At 41.1% G+C, this 13,441-nt stretch overlaps 1 long non-coding RNA gene across 2 annotated transcripts in view; it reads left to right on the top strand.

The window, feature by feature from the left end:
* The first annotated feature begins 3,223 nt into the window (after positions 1 to 3,223).
* The window catches only part of LOC119858781, a 75,836-nt gene continuing 65,618 nt past the window's right edge, over positions 3,224 to 13,441 (top strand). For both annotated transcript variants that reach the window (XR_006282714.1, XR_005294006.2), the window contains exon 1: positions 3,224 to 3,446. This is a non-coding gene — a long non-coding RNA (uncharacterized LOC119858781). The remainder of the gene's footprint in view (positions 3,447 to 13,441) is intronic.

Genomic DNA, 13,441 nt, shown 5'->3' on the forward strand with positions numbered 1-13,441 from the left:
TTTACATTTCACATATAAATGGTTTTCCCTGGGAGGAGTGAGGGAATGGCAAATATGTGGGGAATGAAGGTAATTTTGGGATTAACATGGGTGACTTCCCTCAAGTGTGGTACACTTGAGAAGTACGTTGTGTAATAAGATGCTACTCCATGTCAGTAAAGGGAGCAGAATCTAGACCTCAGTTAGCTGCTCTTTTAAAATGGCAAGCATTAGCCAACATACTCTTTCACTAGAGAAGTCACTGAAAGACTGCAATTAGTATTTGGTTACTTTAGAAAAACACCAACACCTCAACCAAAAAAAAAAAATGCAAACTTCTGACTTGGCTTTAGTCCCTCAGTATTTTCCTGCAAAGATTTGTTTGCCTGTCGGCAAGACTTTTTTCTCTAATCTTCTGACATTGTTCCAGAAATGGTGTTGCCCTCTCAAAGCATGTCAAAACACCTTAAAGTAGTTTTTCCTCAGCCAAGCAAAGTTTGCTTACCTTGTGCATGTGTGTTATTTTTAGATCAGTGTTTAAGTTAACAGAGCTGCCATTAATGCATCCTCTGGTTACCCAACTCCATTATGCACTGTTGATGTTCAGCCTTTGTTGACAGAATTAATATTACACAGCAGATCATTACTGTTTCTGGCTATCTGAGGTAGCATGTATTTTTATTTTGGGGGCCATGTGAGTATTTGATGGGGTGAACATGATACCTCAGGAAAAGGAAGGGAAACATGAGATAAGGAAATAATAGGTAGTAAGCCAAGAGGATTGATAACATATAGAACATGGGAAAATATAGGTATATTACATCCCCAGTGCCATAATGGTTGTTGTGTCATTGCTGTCACTAGTGTGTCTATGTGTGGTTATTGGTTTGTTGCCCTTGGGTCATAAATGAAAGCCATCTAATGCTAATGACCATGGTGCCCACCCTAATCATGTATTTGAAATATGAATAAAAATAATTCATGTCATGTGACTGCTTTTTAACTAGCTGCTTTCAAGACTTTAGATCAGGATTATAAAAGACATGCATTTATAAATTATTAGCCTTGAGCACATAAGCACCATATACTATGGGGAGCACTTTCGTAGCACTTTAAATTAATTTATTGTTATTCATTCCAGCTGTCTGTGATGTAAACCTTTGGCTATAAATTTGTACCATCATCCAACACATCATTAAACTAAAGTGGTGCCTGTGCTAGAGCATATAATAAAACATATGAATAAGATTTCTGTGGGGACACTTTTTTAGCTCTCCTCTCAGTTAATGACACCAGAAAAGTGAGCTAGCCTAGTCACCCTATAACTATGCATTCATTAAAAAACCGGTGGGGAGGAGGGAGCGTTCTGATTGGTACTTTTATTGAATTCTGACTTGATGTTTTTCCTTTGCTGGATTGTTTCAATTCAAACCTATCTGAAGTGAAGGACTTTAGCAGAATCCGTCATGAAGTCACGAGCTAATACTGCCAGAGACTTTTGTCTGACCTGAACCTTTCAGTGGTGGAAATAGCTCCTGACCATTGAATCACAGAACAATAAGAGCAGAACAGCTTTATTGCTCTTATCTCCTCCCTAGGAGAACATTCCTCCTGCTCCAGACCCCCACCCGGATGACAACCCTCTGTCTGCATGACTGATATCCAGCATGTCTTAATCTACCAAACCACATAGCTGTATCCAGCTCTGGCCCATTGGGATATGGTTCCTTAAACCCCAAAGCAAATTGCAGTTGCACAATAGCATGTCAGGTATATTTAGAAGCTGCTGATGCCCTCTCCCTTTATCCACCATCCCCCTCTCTCTCACACACACACACACACGTGTTACATTATGCTGTGGTTTAGTAATCCAGGAATCCCGCAAACGAGTGAATCAGTGACATTTTTTGTCAGAGTTTGTGAACTGTAACTTTCACAGACTTGTGCTGAACTCTCACAGCTTTCATTGACTACAAACACAAGGTGCAGTTGCTCAGAACTTCTTGGACTCAAACCTTTAATCCTGATCTAAATATATAAACATAGAGACAAATATATTTACACCCATCAGGTAAGGACTGTAAACAAATTTATGCTCGTAGTACCAGATTCGCAGCCGGTGGAAAGTGGCACAGCCCTTTGATTTATACCAGTGGATGATCTGTTCCATACGTCTGAAATCTAGATCTCACTAGCCTATTCGCAGGGCATTTTTAAAAGGGTGGTTGGGGGTCCCAGCATTGACCAATATTTTGATTATAACTCATCTTGTGAATCTAAAGATGGGTTTGAGACACAAAGTTCAGCTCCATTTCTGACACTGACCTTGCCTCAAAGTTCAAGGGTCTTTGAATCTGGGAATTTAGTTTGGGATCATCTCTAAATAAATCCAAACAAAGAATATCTGAACTACTTGTCAAATTGTGGTTGTCCTGAGTTAGACCAATAGCTGGAATTCACATGCCAATTAGCACTTTGGGTATTGGGCAAAGGAAAAATACTGTAGATCCCAGAAGGTTTAGCATTTGATTTTGCTTTCAGCATCCAGAAGCTGGGCTGGTTATCTGAACTATGCAAAATTTTGAATCATATTCAGCCATGACTCCAAGAAGTAACCTGCTGAATTTGGCTCTCCAGAATTGGTTCAGAAATCTGAAGCTAATGGGAGCTCTTGCAAGATTCCCGGTACTTTGTGAATGCACTCAACCCATAAATAACCTTTTTTACATTCTGTTTTGGCATGTCCACTGCAAGATCCTGCAAGTCAAGAGCTGCACAGGATTGAAAGATAACGGGGGCCAGAGAGAGAAATCAGGACTGGGACATGGCTACATCTAGGTTATGAGCTAGGGGTATGATGGCCCTGCTCATGTACACAGATGCTAGCTGTCACTGAGCTAGCATGAATATAAATTGCAGGGTAGCCATGGTAGCATGGATCACAGCAGTGGAGGCACAACTTAGCTGAGCCAAGTATGTACCCACGGGGTTCAGGTGTATTTGTATTTGTCAGGGCTAAGCATTGTTACCTGTGCTACCGCAGCAACACTACTATTTATGCTTGTGATAGCTCTCATCAAGCTAGCACAAATATGTGTGCACAAGCAGGGGAATCACACCCCTTGCTCATAGCATAGATTTTTGCCTAGGTTGTGTGACCATGTTATACCCATCTCTGCAGAAAACATAAACAGATATTGTCTTGCATGCCTTTTATTAGTTGCGCTGAGAAGAAAGAGGAGTACAGTTCTGACAAAATCTGCTGCTCCGATTCATGTCTGTGTAACAGGATGCAGGGGCATTACCAGCAAACAAGGGGTTAATCTCAGTTCAGCTGCTCCCATACCTGCACAGGTGCTTAGGATAAGGACTATAAATTGGTTGCTTTAAAAGCACTGGGGTTGAGTGTATGTTGGGGGAAGATTGGTTAGTTTGTCTGCAGTTGTTAAGCTAGTTTCAGCCTCAAGGTAGGGAGTGTCTAGTCTGTTTATGATAACTTATTTTGCTTTTGCTGGTTGTAGCTGGGGGGTTCTTTCCTTGTCCTGAGTCATTCCATCCTCCTACAGTTTGCTTTGGATCCATGCACCCTCCACATTCAGGGTTTCAGTTTGTGTACAAAAAGCCATGGATAAGTCAGTTTGCAGCATAATCACCAATTTTTAGTGTACATGCTATCAAAGCCCAGCCCCACTCTTTCTGGTAAAGCGGTGGTGATGGTGGGGTGGGTTTTTTTTTTTGGTTCAACTTCCTGAATTTGGCACAAAGGAAGAAAACTCAGTAACTTACCAAAAAATAAATAAATGTATAAATACATTCAAAGCCACTCTCTTTTAATTCCCTGTTAAAAATGAACTGATCACCAGGGGTAGTGATGATGTCCTGAAACTTAAAATACTGAAGGATAAGCTTAAAAAAAAAGTATGTTGGACCCATTTCTTAGAGGAGGAGATGACTCTGAGACTGGAGATCTCTGGGTTCAATTCCTACCTTTACCACAGATTTTCTATATCCCCCTTGGCAAATTGCTTCAACTATCTCTGCCTTAGTCCTCCTTCTCTAAGATAGGGTGAATGCTTCCTCTATGTGTCTTTCTGTTTAGCCTGTAAGCTTTTAGGAGTAAGGACTCTCTTTACCATGTGTATGTACAGCTATTTTGGTTATAGCCTCCAGATGCTATTTGTGATACAAATAAAAAAAATGGTGATCCTCTTCAATTTCCAGACTTGGATAGAAATTGCAGTTATATGCCATAATTTGTCTTTCCCTCTCTCTCTGTGTTTCAAAGAGCCTTTCCTAAGCTGTTATAATAACCACCCCATACTGGCTAAGAGCCCCAGGGGTGGACCGGGACTCCATTGTGCTGGGTGCTGAACAAACACAGAACAAACAGTTGGTTCCTGACCCAAAGAGCTTTCAGTCTAAGTCTAGGACAACAGATAATAAGGAGGCAGACGGGGGAGTACAAAGAAACCATGAGACAATACTGGTTAGAGGAATAGATAGTGTTAACAGTGCATATGGCATGCACTGGAGAAGGATTACTATGGCAGTTATATGCTCGTGTTGGTGCTGCTGTCAAATGCATTTTAAGCCCTAATTTTGCAGCAAGTTCTCTTGGATTCTCCGCTAGGGAATGTTAATTATGGGAGTGCAGTTTCTTCTTTTCTGGGGTGCCATAACTATTAACTTGCAGCATATGGGAAACACTTGTATTATTTTTATTAAAGATTGATAAAGGCAAACTGATGCAGTGTAAAGTATGCAATACAAAAATGAAAAACTCTTTTTTTTTTTTACTGGGGTCTTTGGAATAGAAGTTGAATGATACATTCATCTTGCTAATCTAATGATAGGTCCTCGTGCTTCTGTTTGTCATTATGAAAACAATTAAAAATGGCTGCCCCCACACACAGTAGAAGAAAGCAATTAACAATTCAGTGTATTGTATGTCAAGAGGATGCTGCAAATATGGCTAGATTCATCATGAGATATGAACTGATCTGAGAAGTCTGATAGTATGTGGAATCCATTTTGAATCAGAGGGAGAGGGGTTAATCTGTTTTATTTAAATCTAGAAAATGTTTAGCTCTAAGAAAACAGTTCCATTCTTCAGCAAGAAGCTGAGTCTGCAATCAGGGAGTAATGCCACTGCCACTGTTGTCTTATAGGGTCAAAAAGAGGTCATGAATTACTTCCTACAGTCAGATTTACCCTTTGCTTACTAGCACATTTTTAGGTTTCCTCAGAGGTTTCATGCAGACAGGTCTAGGGATATTAGCAATATTGGTTTTAATCCTGCTGCAAAAAATGCTCAGATTAAGATTTTGAAAGGTATTTAGGTGCCTTTCAAAAGATGCAGACAGGACTTTTATCATTTTAAACAGCGCCTAGGTATCTAACGCCTTAAAAATCCCATTAGGAGCTATCTGCATATTTAGATGCCTATATCCTGTTGCCACTTTTCAACCTAAGCAGCTAGTCAAATGCTAGAGACCTGTGGCTCTCCCAGTTGGGAATGGAAATTGGGTATTTTGGGAATGGGAATAGGTATTTTGTTGATGTGGTTTTGTTCATTTTCAAAGCATGTACAAAGTCATAGAATATCAGGGTTGGAAGAGACCTCAAAGCAGGACCAACCCCAACTAAATCATTCCAAACAGGGCTTTTTCAAGCTGGGCCTTAAAAACCTCTACAGACAGAGATTCCACCACCTCCCTAGGTAACCCATTCCAGTGCTTCACCACCCTCCTAGTGAAAAAGTTTTTCCTAATATTCAACCTAAACCTCCCCCACTGCAACTTGAGACTATTACTCCTTGTTCTGTCATCTGCTACCACTAAGATTAGATAGATCCATCCTCTTTGGAACCCCCTTTCAGGTAGTTGAAAGCAGCTATCAAATCCCCCCTCATTCTTCTCTTCTGCAGACTAAATAATCCCAGTTCCCTCAGCCTCTCCTCATAAGTCACGTAAGTCATAAGTGCTCCAGCCCCCTAATCATTTTTGTGGCCCTCTGCTGAACTCTTGCCAATTTTTCCACATCCTTCTTGTAGTGTGGGGCCCAAAACTGGACACAGTATTCCAGATGAGGCCTCACCAATGCCGAATAGAGGGGAATGATCATGTCCCTCAATCTGCTGGCAATGCTCCTTCTTATATAGCCCAAAATGCCATTAGCCTTCATGGCAATAAGGGCACACTGTTTACTCATAACCAGCTTCGCATCCACTGTAACCCCTAGGTCCTTTTCTGCAGAACTGCTGTCCTTAACCAGTGCATGGGATTCTTCCATCCTAAGTGCAGGACTCTGCACTTGTCCTTGTTGAACCTCGTCAGATTTCTTTTGGACCAATCCTCTAATTTGTCTAGGTCCTTCTGTATCCTATCCCTACCCTCCAGCGTATCTACCACTCCTCCCAGTTTAGTGTCATCTGCAAACTTGCTGAGGGTGCAATCCACGCCATCCTCCAGATTATTAATGAAGATATTGAACAAAACTGGCCCCAGGACCGACCCTTGGGCAGTCCACTTGATACCAGCTGCCAACTAGACCATTGAGCCATTGATCACTACCCGTTGAGCCCGATGATATAGCTAGCTTTCTATCCACCTTATAGTCCAGGGGTCAGCAACCTTTCAGAAGTGGTGTGCCGAGTCTTCATTTATTCACTCTAATTTAAAGTTTTGCATGCCAGTAATACATTTTAATGTTTTTAGAAGGTCTCTGTCTATAAGTTTTTACATACAACAATAGTTGAGTTGTATATTAAAGTAAATAAGGTTTTTAAAATGTTTAAGAAGCTTCATTTAAAATTAAATTAAAATGCAGAGCCCCCCGGAGCAGTGGCCAGGACCCCAGGCAGTGAGAGTGCCACTGAAAATCAGCTCATGTGCTGCCTTTGGCACGCGTGTCATAGGTTGCCTACCCCTATTATAGTCCATTCATCTAGCCCATACTTTAACTTGCTAGCAAGAATACTGTGGGAGACAGTATCAAAAGCTTTGCTAAAGTCAAGGAATAACACATTCACTGCTTTCCCCTCTCCCACAGAGCCAGTTATCTCGTCGTAGAAGGCAAGTAGGTTAGTCAGGCATGACTTGCCCTTGGTGAATCCATGCTGACTGTTCCAGATCACTTTCTTCTCCTCTAAGTGTTTCAGAATTGATTCCTTGAGGACCTGCTCCATGATTTTTCCAGGGACTGAAGTGAGGCTGATCGGTGCCCCTCCATTCCCTAGTGTATCCCCTCTGCTGGAGCTTGTAAGCAGGACAGTGTACGGTCACCTATGATGACAGGGCCTGCATTAGGGAAATTCTCCCTGGGCTCATTGTAGGTGGTTCACAGCCAGCATAGTGAGGAGGGAAAATCTCACTAATACAGTACAAAGTGCGCTCATGGCCATCTTTCATTACCATATATTGTGCATTTCTCAGTTCATCTCTACAGTATCTTCGGCTTGATCTCTTCATTGTTAGTCAGAGGAAAAAGCAGCAGGACAACTGTAATGCTAAAGCAGGAAGATACAGGCACATAGGACAGGAATGTAGGAGACAGGGGCATGTAATAAAATGGAGAGATTGAACACTTATACCTTTATATGGATGCATTGCCACAGGTTCTAGGCTGGATTTGTTTTTTAAAATAAACTTCCCTCCAAATTTTAAATCGTAGGTTAATAAAAAGCCTTTTAAATGTGTCAAACTATCCAGACATCAAATTATAGCTCTTCAAAGCTCTTTGATAATTTTGTTAGTCCATGATGGTTGTCTGGGACAAGTGTTACTGAGATGAAAAAATGCATTAATTAAGACAAAATTGAAAAGGAGAGAGAGGACTCTTACTAAATTTGAAAGGACTAAAACTTTTACTCCCTTGCTGTATGAGACTAGCAAACTGAATGAAAGGCTGAGAACAGAGATGGGCCCAAGTTAGAGCCAAGCTTTTCCAGCAGTTGGGGTTGTTTGGATTGGAGGTTTTAGCTTGGGTGGTTATAGAAATAGGAGTCAGCAGCAAAGTTCAGATCCAAAGTTCAGCTGCGGTTTATGTAGACAGCAGTGGCAAAAGACATCATCTGTTTTCTTTAATTTTAAGTTTTCCTGCCTGATGCATAAGCAGCTGTGAGGCTGCCACCATTTTGTCATTCTGAATCACTGTGGCCTCTCTCCCATGGACAACTTATGCTAGTATTTCCTGGTTTCCCACCACCCCCTCATAAACTGAAATTCAGGCCATCAAGGTTGAATGTGTTACTCTTTGTGTAGTAGAACATAATGGTGCCTGACTCGAATTCAGGTGCCTAATTCAATTTGCTTCTGATAAGCGCTCAAAGGGTGGGAGATGCTTATTACAGTTATACGAACCTCTTGCACCAGAAATCTGATTATTCAAAAACACTACACGAATAGCCTCTATGTTGGCAATTGGAGCTTCTGTTGCTGGATGGAATCTAGAAATGTAAAGGCCATGAACACTGAGGAAAAGGTTAACCAAACTTTTTCAAATGTGGCAGTTTGGCTTGAATGTTGGATGCAGATACAGCTCTGCACAGGCAGGGGGAGAGGGCCTAATTTTGATCTGACTTTCCCCAGTGTCACTTGTTGACTTAGAATTCTATTATGCCTAATTTACACTGGTGTAAGTGAGGTCAGAATCAATCCCAGAGTTTTAGGCTTCCTTCTGAAGTACCAAAGGGAAATAAGGCCAGCTCACCAGAGCCATTTCAGAAACCAACTAAATCAACAAATTTCCACTAAAACAAAAGCCAACAGTTACTTAGTTACTTATTAGATATTTTTCAAAATACAACTAATCAACTAAACATCAAATCATTTCTTCTAACGCAAATACTCACACAATGTCCTACTAATATTTAAAAGAGGAATAGCAATATTTCATAACAAATCACCCTCATTCATTATATTTGCTCAGATTTCCCTACAGTCAGCCATTAAGAATGCCTATGCATTCTTCATTTTCTTCTTTTTCTCAATACTATTGTGGTATTCAAGATGAGGGTCAAATAAAATAAAAAAACCCAGTAAATCAAAGCATTTAGGCAAGACTATGAATAGGAGTCTAAAGTTAAATATGAACTCAGGAATCTGACCTTAGGTTCATGTTTTTTAAAATTTTGGCTTTATACTTTGCAAAATTATCTTATACATACATAGATTTCAGACACTCCCTCAGCACCAGATACTGTTTCACTATATGAACAATCACTTTGACAGATAATTGTTATTTTCTAAAGTCTGTTATTAGATTTGGGCCCTGATTTAGCAGGTTACTTACGCACATGTCTAAATTTTTAAGCATGTTAATAATCCAACTGAGGTTAATAGAATGGGTTTTGTCTACAACTGTCTACTATGGACAGGACTGAGAACTGAATGGGTTTGCTGACAAACAATAGGATAACACCTTTTAGACACTACTCCGTGGTTTGGACTTAAACTGGTAACCTAGGAGTGAGAGGTATTATGTTAGTAATTTCTTGAACCATCCAGTCACCCACTCAGGTGTTAATAAATGCTCCTTGTACCAGCACTCTGTACCTATATGGGGGAAATGTTGAAAGTCCCACAATAGGAAGTCAAGTAAGTAAACAGTTTGTCATCCTTTAGTAGCTTCTGAGAAACAGCTCAGAAAATAAACATGATGAACATGTTTATTTTTCAGTACCAGAGTGAGTTCCCTCCAGGAGGTTGAATAAGTGGCTGTGACACTGATCATGTGACAGTCTTTTTGAAGAAACTCAATTTGGCTTTCCCACAGGTAGCCCACTACTTTGAGAAAAGATGCTTTGAGAGTTGGTGTATGGAGAAAGCATTGACTCTGCAGTGTTTATTAGACTGAACGCCATCACCAACGGCACCAGTGTTATGTTAATCTTTTGGGTAGGCTTTACGGTACTGACGTGATGAATAACACCAGTTATGTGTTTAATTTGGCCCAGATCTTCAAAGGTATTTGAACACCAACTCCCAACAACTTCAATGAGACTGACACCTAAATACCTTTTGAAGAGCTGGGTGTTTCTCTTTTGTCATCATCAGTGCTGATTAAGCTGAGAAATCAAATTAGGGGCTATGGCTTTTTCCACAAGAGGTGGGATGTTAAATCCACTGTCCTGGCCAAATTTGTTTGGGCAATTGTGTTCTGCCTAAGTCCTCCCACCCCGCATCCATGTTGAATATATGCTATTGTATACTTCTATACAGTTGCCATGTTTCACCTCAAAGGAAGTTATATTTGAGTTTACTATTTATTTGTATTAACGCTGTGCCTAGAGAGGCTGCAACAACAACAGGGGACCCCTGTTGCTCGGCACTGTACAAGTAAATAGTAAGAGATAATCTTTGCCCTAAGCAGCTCACACTCTCTCTAGACAAGTGGTGGGAGGGAAAAGAGAGAGACACAAGATGCAACTCCAAGTTCACTCACCAAGTTAGTTTGTAGAGCCAGGAGTAGAACCTGTATTTGCTGTATCACAGTCCTGTACCCTAAGTACAGGCAATACTGCTTCCCCAGTACAATGGTTGCACTAACCCTCATCTATAATCGGCAGGTCATTTTCAGTAAGCACAGCAGTTTGAGGTTTTCTGGGGTACAAGACATTATGCTAGTGTAAAATGTTTTGCTGGGATTTCCACCTAAGCAGCACAATACAGCACCTTTTTACATGGGGAGGAAAGATTTTTCAGTAATGCTTTGTACTTTTTCTTAATGCATGTCAAATATGCAGAGAAATAATAGATGGAAGCAAACCCACTGGTTTTGATTGTGGTTAGCCTGACGGCTCTGGTTTGCTTTAAGTGGAAGCTGACAAACAATGGTTTAAGAGGAGAAAAGGAAAATGGCTAGTGCTGAGGTCAATCAACCACTTCCTAGATCCAGCTGTTTTGGTTTATTTTTTTAATTAAGTTTGGCTTAAATTAATGCTGACAGCTTAAAGAGAACCCTTTCACCTATGTAGTTTACTTTACATCTGAAACCAAGTCCTTTCTGTCTGATTGCATTTTGTCATAGGGCTCTCTGTTAAGATCCTAACAACCCACAGGTTCTCCCCATTTTATTTTGTCATCTTTGTGCTCTGCAGTTGCCCTCTGCTCTTTTGTGCCCATTCCAACAGAGCGCTGAAGCCATGGCAGTAAGAAACAAAGTGCCTACTAAATGATCATTCATGCTGCTGGAATGTGAGGTGGTGAGGAACTGCTAGACCAGGCGCATAGACTGTAGGTTCTGGGTCAGATCATGAGTTGGCGTAAATCAGCATCGCTCCATTGAAGTCAGGGGAACAGTGTTGTTTTAGGCCTGCTGAGGATCTGATCCACTGTCTTGGGCTCTGGCCAGTGGCTGACGCTTTGAATAAAGACTAAATCCCACAAAGCCCCTGCTTAGCAGGATATTATACAATGAGGGTAAAAATTCCTTCCTGATCCAAGGTAGTAATTCAGACCCTGAAGCATAAGGATTAGCAACTCTGAAAACAACTATCCCAGGTATACACAGTTGAAATGCAGGGAGAGAGACATATGTAAATCTTTGTTTTAGGCAAAAGCCAGCAAAAACATCTCTCTTCAGGTTCCATGAGATGCCATATGTGCAGATATAGCCATGCACATCAGCCTGTTGGCCTTCAGCAGCTGGTGGAATCCCCACCCAGCTCCTACAAACTGCCGCCTTTCTACAAAGAATAAATGCCATTGTGACGCTGCGCTCCATAATGTTTTATGGAAATATGCTTATCAATGTGAATATAATGTAACTGGAATATGCTTCATGCAAAAGGTCTCTTGTAAGGTATCATTACACAGCTTATAATCTACTGAGTGTGTTCATCCTATTTGTATGTAGGAATCATTCTTGTATCTGAAGCTAGAAATATGAAATGTAACTGAGGTTCAATTGTAATTATGCAAAGTGTGGCCCATTAATGGTGGCTTAGAATCTTGATGGCTCCCATTGGTTAGGACAAATGGTTGTGATAGGTATATCTACCTGCAAGCCTTCCAGTGTACATGCTGGCCAGCCGGTGGGTAATGAAGAATGAGGTCTCAGAGGACATGTGACCATGTCGCATGATACTGAAATCCATCTTAAACCTGGTACTTTTCCATTTAGGAGGGGTGGGGACCCAGAGAGAAAAGATTCCCACCTTGCTGCTATAAAATAGGGTGGAACAGAACAAAGGGGCTGCCAGCCATGAGAAAACTCCTAATTACCTCCTGAGCTGGAACTAGCAAGGACTGAACGGGGAAAGGATTGGGTCCAGTACTAGGAAGGAGTCTAGTCTGTGAAAGAAGCTTATTGGAACATCTCTGAGAGTGAGATTTTACCTGTAAACAGTTTCTTAATGTATTAGGCTTAGACTTGCATGTTTTCCTTAATTTTGCTTGGTGGCTTACTTTGTTCTGTCTGTTGTTACTTGAAACCACTTAAATCCTACTTGTTATACGTAATAAAATCACTTTTGTTTATTAATTAACCCAGAGTAAGTGATTAATACCTGGAGGAGCAAACAGCTGTGCATATGTCTATCCATTTTATACGGAGAAAAACAAGTTTATTTGGGGTTTGGATCCCATTGGGAACTGGGTGTCTAGATGCTGGAGATAGGTGACCTGCTGAGCAGTTTTTGGTTAGTCTGCAGCTTTGGGGGTGTGGACCAGACCTGGGTCTCTGTTGCAGCAGACTAGTGTGTCTGGCTCAACAAGGCAGGGAAAACGGGCTCGGAGGTAATTCCAGCACATCAGGTGACAGTCCCAAGGGGGTCTCGGTGACTGAACTTGTCACAGCCATCCCCTCCTGGAGTCTGGTATATTAACATAAAGAACATTTAAATTCTACATACACCGGAGCCTAAGCCTTCTTTCCAGGCTTCTTTAGTCCTAAGGCCACAGTAACTTCACCTTGGATGGGGAGACCTGCCTTCATTTTTAGGATAAAATCTGAATAGCTGCATCAGCATCCGTAGTTGTTAAACTGCAGCTCTTTGTGTGGAGCCAGCACCTGCTAACAGAGAAATAAAAGAATCATGTCATGCTGCTAAAGACTGTGAGAAACATTTGTGACAGATATGGCAATTTTCTACAGTATCTTTAGGAGATCTTAAGTTTAATTGGCTTTGGAGTCATTATATTAGAAATGCAAAACTTATGTATTATTGTAAGATTATATGTAACTTCTCTAGTGGGGGAGACGTGGCCAATGTAAACCCTGGGAAGTGTTAGGAGCATCAAAGGACTATTTTAAACAATGTGCCAGACAAGAAGGAACTTTCAGGACCAACAGAGGTAAATGGAGTTCCTAGGAAATACCTGGGGGGAGAGTACTGCAAATTCCCACTTCCAGACCCAACCTTTTGAAGTTACACCCTGAGGTGAGAAGTGTTGTCTAGCTGATTCCTTATTCATGGTCTCTGCAGATCAAAGCCCGGGGCTGCATAAAGGAAAGGCTAACC

The sequence above is a fragment of the Dermochelys coriacea genome, chromosome 7, assembly GCF_009764565.3.
Source record: "Dermochelys coriacea isolate rDerCor1 chromosome 7, rDerCor1.pri.v4, whole genome shotgun sequence".
Taxonomy (NCBI): domain Eukaryota; kingdom Metazoa; phylum Chordata; order Testudines; family Dermochelyidae; genus Dermochelys; species Dermochelys coriacea.